The sequence below is a fragment of the Cololabis saira genome, chromosome 15, assembly GCF_033807715.1.
Source record: "Cololabis saira isolate AMF1-May2022 chromosome 15, fColSai1.1, whole genome shotgun sequence".
Taxonomy (NCBI): Eukaryota; Metazoa; Chordata; class Actinopteri; order Beloniformes; family Belonidae; genus Cololabis; species Cololabis saira.
Window position 1 is genome coordinate 22,332,617 of NC_084601.1, and position 13,743 is coordinate 22,346,359.

A 13,743-nucleotide genomic window follows, 5' to 3' on the forward strand; every position below is an offset into this window, starting at 1 on the left:
GGAACTCGTGAGGCTGCGTCTGCGCTGAGCTTTTAAAGCCCCAGGTCCCGGCCAATCGGCGGCCACTGCCCGTCACGTGACCGGGTCAGTCTGACACGCAACTGGTGGCTTGGGTCAACAACAGCGGTGACGTAGCGGCCTCGCCCGGCGGGCGTGAACCAGCGCTCGCCAAAACAAGACGTCTTAATGAGTGAATAAAGGAGCAGATGGCCGACCCGCTGCCACCCACACCCGCACTTTTGCTTGGTTTGGCACTTAATGAGCAGTCTGCTGCCACTGTGTCGTCTTGACCTACATCTCTCTCACACACACACAGGCACACACACACGCGCACACACATACACACACACATAGTGCAGAGTTAACCGAGAGTGGAGAAGGTGAAGAGAGTGTTCTGCAGGCGGAGGCCCGGCAGCCTTTCTCACCTGCCAGGTGAGCTTTCCTGTCAGACACCCTGAGGGTCACGGGGGGCCGGTGGGGGGGGTGGGGGGCTGAAGGGGTTGGTGGCTGGAGAGGTCTGGGGGCTGGAGGGGAGCAGGAGGTGCCGTTGGAGTAAGGGGGGGCTGGAAGTGCCAAGGGAGACCCGAGTGGATGCAACTACCGTGTTTTATTTTTTTCATTTTTTCTTTATTTCATTCATTAAAAGACAAACAAAACAGTTCCATATAATTACAACAAATCTCTTTCCTTGAATGAAAGGGAACAGAAAGAAGACTAAGCTTATTTTATCTGTCCCTTTTTCCTAAGAAATCAAATTTGAATTAATGTAATAATAAAAAAACAAAAACAAATTAAAAGCAATTTAAAAATAAAACACTTTCCAATAAACGTAATAAAAAAAAAACTAAACAAAACCAAAACTACAACAAAGTTATATAATAACACAAAATAGCTGTCGCCAAACACAGATAGTCGTAGTCTTTTTTGATTCAAAGAAAAAAAATATGACAATGGGGCTAAAAAGAGAGAGAGAAAAGAAATCCCACCTAACTTAACATATTTCTTCATCAAACTGGCTTTTATAACTGGCTTATATAATTATTATTAGTTTTAGGTGTGACATCACATCATTCATCCGTCAATGAAGCCCATGCTACAATTTTGATTTATATAAATGTATTTTGAACATTTAGGATCTATTTATACATCTGTGACCCCCCCCTGCATCGTTCTAATCTTGGCTGGTGAAATGGTAAATTGGCTGCCATATGGCATCAGTGCTTTTCCAAGAGCGGAGCTTTACCGGGATGTGGGGCGGGGGGGTTAATGCGAGTGTGTAGTGGTGGTGGCGGTGGAAGGGGGGGCGGGGGGGAGGGAATTTAGGGCTCTTTCACTGGCCCTCACCCGGCTGGGCTAATTTCTCTAATTTGCAGACAGTCTGAGGCTAAAACCCGGCGCCCCGGGTCGAGCGACTCTCTCGCAGCCTGGACACATCCAGCTAGGGAATCCTTCCCGGGGCGGGCGGGGAGGGAGGGAGGAGGGTGGCAGACCAGACGAAAAGGATAAGTGGAGGAAAAGACCTGAGGTCAGCTCTGCCGAAGCTGTCTGAGACCGAGAAACCGCAGACGAAGTGATGCCACCTGAGACGCCAGTGCCACCTGGTCCTTTCGTAACAGCCTGGTCTGAGCCGCGGTGGCCCGGTGGCGGCAGCACGGCTCACACTAAGAGAAAGCAGTCACCTGCTCTGCCTAATAGAACCACGAGGACAGTATTAAACTGAGGTGATCTCCTCCAGGTGTCGGTGCTTCGCTCAGACACTTTCACCAGTCTCAGGCTGATGGCTGTTGAGTTGAGAAACGTGTTGTGGCAGGGTGGAGAGGTTAATGGGACACACGCACCTGTGTCCCATCCGCCTGAGTGGCAGCCGCGCCTCCACCCTGCCTGCCTTATAAGGCAGAGCTGGACAGCAGCAAGTGGTTCGGTGGAGTTGCTGCTAGTGTGAGGTGCTTGTGCACTGTGTCCTGGGTGATTCGGGTCTAATAAAAGGGTCTGCACAAAACTCTGTGTCTCTCCATCCTGTCGGTCGGGCCCCCGTAGCACTCGCACTGCTACACTGGCGCCCAATGTGGGGCCTGATGGGCGGAGAGGCATGGAGCGGGGCCTGGACGCGCTCGCCCAGGCCATGGCGGACCTGGCCGCCCTGCGCCGGGACCAGGGCGGGCATCAGCTCGCTGTGCTGGCGGCTTTGATGCCCGCGGAGCGACCCACCCCTGCGCCACGCCGGAGGGTCGCCGCAGCAGCGCGGGAGGAGCTGGCGGCGCCGCAGCTGAGAGGCCGTGAGGCAGAAGCTGCGGGCCGCCAAGCGACGGCTCCCGAGACGGCGGGACCCACGGAGCGACCCACCCCTGCACCCCATCTGAGGTTCGCCGCGGCAGTGCTGCGGCGCTGCAGCCGACCGGCCGTGAGGCAGTCGCTGTGGGCCGCCAGGCGACGGCTCCTGGGACGGAGTCCGCGGCGGAGGCGGAGGGGGAGACGGAGGCGGAGGGGGAGACGGAGGCGCAGCCGCCAGCGACGGCGGGTCCCGCGAAGACGGGGCCGGACCAGCGGCCAGAGCAGGGCGTTGTGGAGGAGGCGGTCCTGGAGGCGGACCGGCAGCCCGCGCAGGGCTGCGTCACGGAGGAGGGGGTGATCCTGGACGCACCGTTTGGCCCGAGGCCACCATGGGCCCGGCCGAGAGCAGCTTCCTCGGCGGTCAGGCCGACGCCGGGGACGACCCCCCCGACCAGGAAGACCCGGGGGGTTCCGAGCTTCCTCTCCCGCTCCGAGGGGGCGGGGGGGGGAGTAGGCTCGGCCGGACGGACCCCGGCGCGAGATTGGCGTTGGGGGTGTGTGGCAGGGTGGAGAGGTTGATGGGACACACGCACCTGTGTCCCATCAACCTCTCCACCCTGCCACACGTGTCAATGATCATCAAATGCCCTTTGTCACCGGTCCTGTTCATAATATTTATGGACAGGACAGGGGCCGGAGGGGATCCGGTTTGGGAACCTCAGGATTTCATCGAGGTGGCTTGGGCATCTGTACCGGATCCTCCTGGACGCCTCCCTAGGGAGGTGTTCCAGGCATGTCCCTCCTCCCTAGGGAGGTGTTCCAGGCATGTGCCACCGGGAGGAGACCCTGGGGCAGACCCAGGACACGCTGGAGAGACTATGTCTCTCGACTGGCCTGAGAACGCCTCGGACTCCCCTCGGAAGAGCTGGAGGAAGTGTCTGGGGGGAAGGAAGTCTGGACATCTCTGTTGAGACTGCTGCCCCCGCGACCCGGGAACGGATAAGCGGCAGAAAATGGATGGATTTTTGAGAATTTGGTTTTTAGCATTTAATGCAAATGTAACCCAAAGACAGTATATAAAGTAATGAAATATAGACAATGTATGTAGCGAAGCACAGCGTCTCCCGTTTTAGTGACCCCTTTTGGAGCATTTTCTAAAAAAAAAAACATTTTACGCAAATTTCTTTCAGCCTTTCAGGAGTTTTTAAAACCAGCAGTGTGTAAACACTGCAGCTACTTTTCAACGCTATTGTTCATTGTTTGATAATTTCACACCACGCGCATGTGTGAATTAAATAACGTAAATAGTGGGATTAAAGTTCACCGGCGAAAATGTAATGATGAAAAAAATCGATCTTTAGACATACGAATTGGTTTTTAGCAATTAATATGAGAATCGATTTAGAATCGGAAAATCGATTTTTCAACACAGGCCTAATCACAACATCTGCCCACGTTCTGATGGTCGGTTCATCAATGATGGCGATCGAGAGCAGCCGGTTGTGGGACGTGGTGTTTTGGGTGATTTCTGCTTCTCTTTTACCTCATTTTTGTTGAATAGTTAGTTAAACAGTGAAAAGGTTCAGGTGTAGTTTTATTTATGTGATACTCCGATTGGTACCGGGTGATTTTATTATGTTCAAACACAAATAACACGGATTAAAAGCCACGTAAGCGCCTTGCGGCCCCCATGCTAAAGGAAAAATACCCGTACCATGTTTGTGTTGTCACTTCTGGCCTGTTTTTGTCTCTCTGAGAATGAAAGTGGAAGCCGTCCATCGTTTATTCGGCTGTGAGTTAGGACTTTGAGACGGCTGGGTGGATGCAGGTAGCCCACCTGAGGACAGGTGTGTCCCCGCCCCTCTCTGCTCAGGAAGCCAACGTCAGCGAGCCGTGGAAACACCACTTCACTGTGGGTGAGGAGAGGAGGAGCTGTTGTTTACCAACTCCAAGGAGCTTATGATCCCCTCAGATCCATTGAACCAGGAGGATTATCCCACCAGCTGAGACATAAATATGTAAAAAAGACGCCAGCGGTTGTTTTCCCACAAGCTCCCTTGTTTGTGAGGCTTCTCTGAGCTTGTTTGTGCTGCTGGGACATCCGGCAACATTTTGTTAGGACTCTTGAGGAAATATTTGTCACTGCAGCTGCACCCAGTTCTTTGGAAACAAGGAAACAAGGAAACAAGAACTTGAAAACAGGAGAAGGGGGGTGAAAGTCTTATTTTCAGCAGAGCTCTCAGTCCTTACATTAATCTGGAGTTAAGTCTTCTAAGTAACTAAAAAACAAACAATCACGGGGACGTACAGACAAACTGGTTTCAGTGCAGTTATCTCGTATCTAACCAAACAGGAGTCCACAAAGAGTCTGTAGGCTCAGACAAATGACAAACGAAGGCAAAAATAAAAAAAAATAAAAAAATGAAATAGGCAATCCTAAGTGTCCACAACTGCTGTCACAAGGTATAATATGAACAGCCAGGTGCTATTATTCAGTTATTTAGAAAAATGATCCAAATTCCTACAATATAAATGGATGATGAGAACATATATTACACCAGAGTTACTACACCGCATTTACCCTACAGTAATACACCAGATACTACTACAAGTGTGGTATACAGAAAGGTAGCTTGTTTCACTGCCTCTGGGAATGTACCGTCATTCAAGAATTTTGGAGAGAGATTATTACAATTATATCTCTGTTCATCAAAAACAGCTCTTTTATGCAATTTCTGGAGGGGGAGGATTTTATCGCAGCTTTGTAGTCTACTGTTGTATTATTTATTTTTAGGGCCCGAGCACTTACAGTGCGAAGGCCCTATTGTATCTGTAGGAATTCTTTTCCTCGTTTCCTTCTGCGTGGTCGATATTTGATAGTTCCTACTTTCTGCCATAACTTTTGAATGGTTTGACATAGAGAGTCATGGGTGGTGTCATCTGACTCGGTTTTGAGTATTTGACCTTCATTGGCATGAATTAGCCCCGCCCCTTCTTCTGATTGGTCGATATCTGATAGTTCCTACTTTCTGCCATAACTTTTGAATGGTTTGATATAGAGAGTCGTGGGTGGTGTCATCCGTCAAATGTCCAGGCCTGAAGAATCTACATGCAAGTCATACAAGCGCTTCCACTGCAGCACGCCTGAACGTACACAAGGGTGCGATGGCCCGTTCATCGCTGCTTGCAGCTTTAATTTATTCTTATTTTTATATATGCAACTTCTTGTTTATTTCTAATAAGGTCACTGATCACATTTTGGATGGTGGGAGCATTCTATAAGTACACAATGTGTTTCCATCTGTGTATGTACGGTCACTCATGAGCGTTATCCTTTTCTCTTCCCTAAACGCCATGATGAGAATCAGTCAGTTACTAACAGTAAAATATACCACTTAAACACTACATTTGGAATATCTTCAAGTGCCTTTTTGTACGTATTAGTGTGCCTTGTTCTGTTTTGTATTTGTCAAAAAAAAAAAAAGATCCCCTGCAGCTGTGCAGACCTCTATTAAAGCCACAGTTTTAGCAACGCGGATGCACAGTGACATGAGGGTAAGACATCAGCAGCGCTCTTAGAGAACCAGCTGGACAGGCTTCTACAACCATCTCCTCAACTATTCATATATATTTGGAGTTCAGAGTTCTACAGCAAGAAAGATCATTCGCAAGAGCAAAACATTCAAGACAGCTGTCAGCCTGCGAGGGCTGTCACGATTTCAGGTGTCCTGAACCTTCCTGATTCAGATCAGAAGATGAAGACGCAGCTGTCGGACTGAGACAGCTATATAGCATTAGCTCTGGAGTGGAGTTTTGTGGTGTTATTTCACATGGATCCATGTGGCACGAGCAACCAAAGTGTACCAGGTGAAGAGCAGGAGGAACCCGAGCAGAAAGTTCTGGAGTTAACTTTGCAGAAATTAGACAAATTCCTCCAAACAGGCCAGGAAGCCACAAGTCATTGTCCTGGATCAGTCCTCTGAAATATCAGTTGTGAACTGAGACTGTTACAGAACATCCGTCCCGTCAGCTAACAGCACCCCTGGACTTCCAACATCACATCTGATGGGCGTTGGATCAGGAGCCCAGCCGAGAAAGGCCGCAGTGTTCCAGTTGAACGTTCCGGCCAGAGCATTTTCGGAATGTTGCTCGAATTTAGTGGGAATGCTGCTAGGACATTACTGGACCATTACCAGAACCGCTGGAACATGTCTGGGATGCAGGTTTTTTCAGGTCCAGCTGAAATGAAAAAACTCTCTCTTCTTGTCAAGCAGCGTGGTGGAAGGCTGAAACTGGATCACGTGGCAGGAAATGATCCCAAACACCAAAGCAAATCTACATCCGAATGATGAGAAATAAAATAATACATTCAGAACCAAGCTTTCTTTTCTTTTTTGGTTGCATTTTGGTCAAATAAGCTGTATCTGACTAAAGAGCTGATATGGAGCCTAAAGAGCTCTATAGTCAGATGAATTTTATCTCACCCTAAAACACAAGATCTCTGATTATGACAGGACATTTTTAAGGATCTGCCAGCTAGGATCCATCTTTCAGCTCACACAGTGAATTTCCTTGTTAAAAGCAGCAGTCATGAGGCCCGAGAGGTTGAAATTTGGTGAGACTTCTCTTCAAGACTTTCTAACCCAAGCACCTGCGGCACCTGTGGCACATGAAGGACCTGCAGCACCTGAAGGACCTGCAGCAGCTGAAGGAGCTGCAGCAGCTGAAGGACCTGCAGCATCTGAAGAACTTACAACTGAAGCACCTGCAGCAGCTGCAGCATCTGAAGAACTTACAACTGAAGCACCTGCAGCAGCTGCAGCATCTGGAGCACCTGCAGCAGCTGCAGCATCTGAAGAACTTACAACTGAAGCACCTGCAGCAGCTGCAGCATCTGAAGCACCTGCAGCAGCTGCAGCATCTGAAGAACTTACAACTGAAGCACCTGCAGCAGCTGCAGCATCTGAAGCACCTGCAGCAGCTGCAGCATCTGCAGCATCTGAAGCACCTGCAGCATCTGAAGAACTTACAACTGAAGCACCTGCAGCATCTGAAACACCTGCAGCATCTGAAGCAGTTGTAGCAGTTGTAGCTGCTGCATGACAGATAAAACTCTGCTTCAGAGTTTTTCAGCCTCCAGATGAAAGCAAAGCGAGAGCTCACACTTCCCACAAATGTCTGCAGCTACAAAAGCGTGACTGACCAAAAAGGAACAGATGTAATTTTCTTGTTTTCACACCTCCTCTGTGCTGCATGCCAATGGAGAAGAGGAAGGAAGAACACAGACGAGTGAGCGTTGACAACAACATCCTTATCTGCACCATCATTGCTGTGTTTTCACCTCTCACATTCTCACACTCTCTCACACTCTCTCACACACACACACACACACACACACACACACACACACACACACACACACACACACACACACACACACACACACACACACACACACACACACACACACACACACACACACACTCTGACACGCTCACACACATGCCGAGCTGCTGCAGGGCCTCCGAGAAGTATCTAATTTAAGCTGTCCGATAGTTTCCAGTCTTGGACACAGGCCTGAAGTCCATTACACAACGTAGGTGCGATAATGGTGTGGGCTGAGCGTCTGTTTGCACCTTGGCCATCTCTTTAACGCCACTCTTTTCAATTCTTGTCCTTTGTAGTACATGAAATACATTTCTGTGATAATCGCTGAGATTCCTGCAGCTCAGACGTGTGAACGTTGACGCTTGTGGTGCCTCGCAGCAGCAGAGGGGGGGACAACATGGCGACTAAAGCTTCTTAGGACATTTGAAGGATGGAGAACGAAATTAGAACAAAGGAGAAAGGACAAAGATGAACTGAGTCCCTCCTCCTTTTATGGACAGGCTCATCGATGGAGGAGAAGAACGACACCTCTGACAGCTACTGATTCAGCAGAAAGCAAAAATAATCATTGCACTCATTTTTTCAGCATTTGACATCACAAGCAAGGACTCACCAACAAAGAACTGTGTTGTATGAAGACTCTACAATCGGAGAGGTCGATTAATCTGGGATTGATATCAGCTTCTGGAACCTTTGTCTGTAAAGTTTCCATGTTCTCCTTTGGCACTTTCGCACTAGGACTTACTTGGCCCGAGTCGGCTCGGCGCGGCACGGCTACACACGTTTGTTTTTCCACAGCCAGGGGAGAAGCGGGCAGGTTGGTGTGAAGCTGCTGTGACGTACTCGATTGCGCAACCGCTTTGTTCATGTCGGCGCTGATGAGAAATCAGCTGGAGCCGCGAGCGGCTGAGAAAAAAACAGCCCGTCTACATCCCTTTTTTAATTCTCTCGACAGCCCCCAGGTTTATGAACATCTGCACCTCAGAGTTGGATCACCAAACAGACGTTTTGCGCTTTATAATAAAATCGCTGCGAGCCGCGGGTCGCTCTCGCTCTGACTCCCGCTTCCTGATTCAAACGTCTGACGTCCCCGCCCCCCGACCAATCAGTGGCGAGGAGGTGGTGACGTCAGAAATAGTCCCTGCTCAGCCCGCAAAGAACCTGGCTGAAATGGTTACAGAAAAAAGTATCGACTTGGAGCGGCTCTACCCGTCTCAGCCCTAGTGCGAAAGCGCAAAACGGGTAGAACCGAGCTGAGGTTATACTAATGCAAAAGCGCCACTTGTGCTTGTGAGGGTTCTCTCCAGGTTCTCAATATTCCTGCCACAGTCCACAACCCTGTGTGCCAGACTAACTGGTGATTCTAGACCAGGACTAGAGGAGCTGAAACCAGGACTAGTAGAACTGAAACCAGGACTAGTAGAACTGAAACCAGGACTAGCAGAGCTGAAACCAGAACTCCCCCCCAGTGTCAGTCGACGAACTGCATTAATTTCCACGATGGCTTTTACCCAGAAGTTGGAAAGTTGGCGGTCGGTCCCCACAAACAAACCAAGGTTGTTTTAACTTTGAGTGAACAGAAATTGTATCAGAACAATAATGTTTGTGCAGAAATCTCTGTCTGTTCACTGCTTCACTTATCGGCCGCTTTATCAGATACCTAATAAAGCGATTGTCCTATGTTGTCATAAATGTGGCTACCACCTACAGAGTTCCCGAGCTCTGACCCGGACCAGCGCTTGGATATTTCTGAGGTCACGTTGAACACGTAGAAGGGAGCTGGTGCCAGCAGATGTGGCTTTACTAGTGCACTGCGGCTAATTTGTGTTTGAGAAAGCTTCTGTAATCTTTCTCCGGAGCTTAATTAGTAGGGAGGTCATCTTAGTCTGCTGCTATCTGAACTAATCAGACTCTGCCTTCCTAAGAGCCTAATTATTGCAGCTCCAGGATCCACATGTAGTTCAGATCCAGCAGGTCGGACTGGTGGTGGTGGCTCGGGGGGGTCGGGGATCAGGGATACTTTTGGGGGGGGAGGGTTGTTGTCTGGACACTTCTAGCTTGTGCTTAACAGGTGGGGCCCCCCAGCTCAGGACAAGATCTGTCTGGCAGACAGGGAAGGGGATTTCAGCCCCAAATCCACTGGATCGATAAAAATGTCTGCTAATTAGGGTGGTGAGGATGAGAAGAAGCGGTGGGGAGCTGGATGAGAGTGAGACCGGGTGAGGGTGGGGGGGTGTTGTTGGAGAAACTCTGCCAGCGCTGATTCACGTGTCTAGACAGATCAGGAGAAGCCCAGACGGGAACACCGGCCTCAAGAGATCAGGTGAAGTGGAACAGGTGACGGCGACGGCCCGCCTTCCTTCCCTGGGCGAGTCCCGTCAGGGATCAGGCTCCTCCCCCCATCACTCTCTGATCAGTTTCTCTGACCCCAATCCTCCCTCTTTCCGCCTCCAACCTTCTCCCTCCTCCTCCTCCTTCCCCTGGAACCTCATCACTTTGACCTAAATCTCCTCATTTAATCTTCTCCTTCTACTGCTGGAGAACAATCAGCCACTAATTGTCCTAATCTCACTGGTCTTTTATTGTGCCTGCGGCGTCACGCGTGCCGCGCAGCAATAACACAAACGGCGAATCGATATCTGGCATGAGGCCATGGCTGAGATCGATCAGAGGTCATCCGAGGTCGAGCTCCAGCGACACTACTTTAATTAATAAAAATGGAGGGCGGGGCAGTTTCTAGCACTTGCAATGTGGTCAACTTCACTTCAAGTGAATGAAAAAAATGACAGCGGCGAAGCTCAGCCTGTAAAATCTCTAACCTTTGTTGTAAGAACAAACCACCATTTAGGGTTAAGTTGGCGGCAGCTTCAGTAAACCTCTGCGAACCCGCCGCCAGCCTCCTCTTCATCCCCTTCAGCCTCTCTACACGGACAAACGTGCATAGAAGATGTTTGTTACTTAGTTTCAATTTATTGTCCTTTTGGAAATTCTTTTTGCATCTGTGGCAGTCAGAATACATGGTCAAAAACAAAAAAACAGAACAATATACAAGACAATTTGACATTCAACGATTAAGTGCAGTATAGTACAACACTATACAATAACATAACTTAACACAATGAACCTAAAGTGCTTCACACCAAACCTAGTGGATTGTGAAATTAATAATGCATCTATAATTTATTTAGCAGAGCTCTAATGGGTATAAAAGATCTTTGGGCCCGGGAGATCCGCAGAGGCGGTTCCCTATACCTCCGCCCTGATGGTAACAGCATATATTCTGCATTGAGGGGATGAGATATATCACTACAGCCTTCCCTTTCCCAGTCACAAGGGATTCACAGAGCCGAGACAAACTGACTTGTTGTTGGCCTACAATCTTACTATACATGTTGACAATCTTACTGAGTTTGTTCTTATTACCTATTGACAGTGAAAAGAACCAAGCAATAAAACAAAAAGTGAGAATATTCTCTATGAATGAATGGTAAAAAAGACGTTCCACTCTGAACTGTCGGAGCTTCCGCAGGAAGTAAAGTTGTTGCAAACCTTTTTTATATAGGAAATCTGTATTAGAGTCCCATGACAGTTTCCTGTTAATCACTGTCCCTAGATATTTGTATTCATTTACAACTTCAATTGGATCACCGTTGGTAACTGTCTGGTGATATGTCCCTTCTTTTGTTCCAAAATCAAAAATAATTTTTGTGCAGCAAACACATCCGGTGTGAAGGGCACGAGGAAACTGCTTCTGATTCTGATGAGACGATAATGGAAATATTAGAACAATAAGGGATTATCTGCCCGGCTGCACTGGCCACCATCTGCTAAGGAGCAGGAAGGCTGAACCATGTTGTTCACTTCTGTTTGCTTGTGTAACAGATGCCATCACCTCAGAGGACGTGAGATGTGCTCCTCCAGACAAACATCAACTCCCCGTTTTGCTCTCTCCGCCCCTCCCCGTCTGTCTCCTGGGCGGTCCACACAAATGGTCAGGCCATCTTCGTCTGTACGAGTGGCTTTTCCACTAGTACCTACTACGCTCTACTCAACTCAACTCGGCCTGGTTTCTTTTCCATAACAATTCAGCACCTGGAGCAGAAGAAGGAGCAAAGGTGCTGTGACATATTTGATTGCGTGATCTAAACTAAGAAGACAACAACAACACTAAAAATGTAGAACCTGGAGGAGATGATATATGTGCTGCTGGGTCTGTGGCTTGTGTTCGATATCAAGTTAAAAAATGAAAGTGAGAGAAACTTCAAGCAGACACTTTTTTTTGTTTGTTTGTCTCTGCGCTGCTGAAAAGTCCGTTGGGAGCAGCTATGAAGTGACAGAGCTCCTGGTAGATCTGGTCGTACCTTATCGCCCATCTACATCTCTTTTTAATTCTCTCCTCAGCCACCAGGTTTATGAACATCTGCACCTCAGAGTTGGATCATGAAACAGACTTTTGTGCTGCCATTGTTGGTCGAATAAAATGAACTGATTTCCACCTCTGACTCAGACGTCTGACTCCAACTCCCCAACCAATCGGTGGCCTGTAGTGTGATGACGTCAGATACAACCGACTCAGCCGCTTAGAACCTCGGCAGAGTAGTTACAGAAAAAGTATCTACTCGGCACGGTTAGACCCCTGGTGGAAAATGGCAAAACCGAGGCGAGGCGAGGCGAGGCGAGTCGGGCTGAGTAGGTACCAGTGGAAAAGCGCTATAAGCCCGCTCCACTTTCATCTCCGACGGCTCTGAAGATGGCTGGTCTCTCACAAGAATGGTGTTGTCGGGGGACCAGCCCTCAAGAGACTTTGTTCAGCCTGGGAAGAAGCTCACAAAAACCATAAAAGCAGCTTTTAGAGGCTCCACTCCAAAAGAACCACGGCCAGGAGCTGGACCAGGACCTGAACCAAGACCAAGACCTGGTGTGACTGGTACCAGGGAGGAGGTTAACCTGTTATCATGGACCCAGAACAACCAGGAGCTTTACAGATGTGATGTTTACGAGGAAAACATTTCTTTACTACGGTGTAATTTATGACACATATGTAAAATCCTGAATTAGCTTGTTTCTGCTTGAATTTACCCTTAAATGTGATCGGATCTATGTCATAATCCACACATTTCCCTCAGAGCACTTTAAGGATTTTTTTTAGATGTGAAGTCCCCCCAGGCTCCATATGGAGGCCCCTTTCATTTCTTTCACCCTGAGTCCCTCCTTTTATTGTTTTTTTTAGACAATCTACATATTTAAAGTGGCACAAAAAAATATGTGGACCAGTTTGAGTTGACTAGTGTTTTGCATTCATTTTCCACAAAAGAAAACCACTGGTTTCCACAGTGACCTCAACACAACCTTTCAGGAGCTCTGAATCAGAACCGCTGAACATTGTTCTTTCCAGGACTGCTGCTAACAGTTTTGGTCTTCATAGTTAAATTTTACATCCATGAAAACTGTATTTTTATGGTCCTCATCAAATAATTATCTCTTCAGGTAAAATCATACTGAGCCACATATTTATGCAGGATTGGAGTGTCATCATCAGTTATTCAAGCTAAGTCATCATTTTAGCTACTAACAACTCTAACAGAGCATAAACCAATCACGTGGTCTTCACTGGGCTGTTTCAGATGAGCGATCTAGCCAGACCTTGGCTAGCCTTAGCCTCCCAGCTAGTTCCAGCAGTACCTTGGCTAATCTCTGGTAGCCCTGGTTTATGTTGCTTTATTAGTAACATTTGAAAGGAAGATGCACAGACAGAGTTGATCAGAATGAATACCAGGAAACAATAAATAGGATCACAGGTTAGCTAGCTATTCTAGCTAATCACAGGTTAGCTAGCTATAGCAAGTATAGCTACAGAATAGCTGGCTAGTAGGTGTATTTCTGCTGGCTCCCAGGCTTGCTAGTTCCAACCACTTTTGGATTGACCAGGGGTTCAAGGGAGTCTCCTCCAACAAAAAATAAAAAGAGAATGATGTCCCAACATGGCTCCTTGAGGAACTCCACAAATAAGAAACTAAAGAGTTAAAGAGCTCTTTTTTCACATATTTCCTCATCTATGTAGATGATACTGCTGTGTATATGTTG